Below are 1,825 nucleotides of genomic sequence, written 5' to 3' on the forward strand. Positions count from 1 at the left end.
AAAAATACATTATTCATGCGCATAGCTGAGATGCCCTGATACAACCAAAAAGTGATCTTAGAAGTTGACAGACATTCTTTGCCATGCAGATGTGCTAAACATGTCTTTTATTTTTTTGAAAATTAAATGCGAAGACAATGATGTCTGCTGTTATCTGAAAGAGCATGGGAATACATAAGTTTTAATAATGTATAGGTTATAAAAAGTATCATCCATAAATATAATCTATTTGGAAGGTGGCAGATTGTGGAAAAAATAAATATACAAGTGTAAAATTATAGAGGTAAAATATCCAAAGACATTTTTAAAATTTGAATTCCATATAATAAAATATTTTGTACAACTAAAATGAACAATATGGGACTTCTTTAGGAAGAGGGAATAGCGTTGTCAGTCAGTACAGAGACAGATGGATGTGAATTTATCCAAAAGTTAAAAGGTGTTTACAGTAGGAGAAATTTTTTTTACCAAATGGGGCTAACAAATAAAATTTTTAGTACTTAGTGGTTTCATGCTAATACATTTTAGAAAAAAAAAAGTTTGCTAATTATTCTTCAACAACCTCAGATTCATTTTCTACACTTCCCTCACTTATTCTCTACCCTAAGAATTTGGCCTCTGTGAGTTTTACTGCCTAGGCTGTCTTATTCTCTGATGTGTTTGGTTTCATCCAACGGCAGCCTCCTCAGTTACATCAGAAGGGAAGAGAGAAGGCTAGGTACTTCTCCTTCTCTCTGCTTTCTGCCTGCATTGCCATAATTTCTGTATGGATACCAAATTCCTCTGTGGCTACAGCATCTAATGTTAGGTCCTCCTCCATTGTTTCATCACTCACTGGCTCTGATAATATAATTCTTACCTCTTTTTCCTTGAAGTCAGGGTTGATAGTAGCTTCTTGCTGTTGCTAATCCCTGGGTGCATTTAACAATCGTTGGTGAGTTTCCTAACCCTGCCCAAACCTCTGTAAATATACATATGTATTTTTTTTTTAATTAAATAATTTTGAGTGTGCCATCATTTTCTTGCTAGGACCTCACCTTATAAAGTAATTAGTAAGATAAATATGGCTGAATCAGGAAAAAAAAAAAAAAAAAAACACCCTAACAGTGTGATTCTGAGATAGACTGGACACATATACTATCAGTGCACAGATAGTCAATTATCAGAGTTAAATTCATGAAATATCTCCAGTAGAACTTTTGGATGTAGTGCTCATAAAGAGAAAGCCTTGGGAAATCAAGTTGCTGGGACTATTATTTGTTTTGGTGAAAATAGTGCTTACATGAGTGTGAGGTGGATTGACTATACATGCCTGTCTTTGATTGCTTAAAAACCAAAAAAATTAGTCACTCAATTTCTAAACTCCCAATTCAAAGACTTGTGGTGACTTTAAAACTCTTCTACAGTGACTTTAAATTAAGCCCTTATCTTCAGTAACAGCATAGTAAACATACAATGTGATTTTACAGGGAATTTCTCTGTGGATGTATGATTGAAAACACCTAACAGTATCCTCCAAGAAAGTTCAGAATGCTTTACCTTTACCAAGGAATTAAGAAATACCTCAGTGAAGAAGCGCAAACATAGCTGAAAAGCTTAATTATGACTGCCTTCAGCATCAGGTACAGGTAAACCAATTAAAACTTGCATTGCAAAAAGTGGACAAATAGAAGATAAGCAAATGTCACAGAACAGTAAGGATCTTCCTGGGCAGAAACTCTAAAAGTCTTTTCCCTGGGATTGGAAAAATTCCTGAATTAAAAACTCTGACCCTCCTTTCCATTGTTCTCCATGGATAACAGGCCCACCTTCTGGGAAGTTCTTC

Source organism: Trichechus manatus, unplaced genomic scaffold, assembly GCF_000243295.1.
Source record: "Trichechus manatus latirostris isolate Lorelei unplaced genomic scaffold, TriManLat1.0 scaffold00056, whole genome shotgun sequence".
In the NCBI taxonomy this organism is placed as follows: domain Eukaryota; kingdom Metazoa; phylum Chordata; class Mammalia; order Sirenia; family Trichechidae; genus Trichechus; species Trichechus manatus.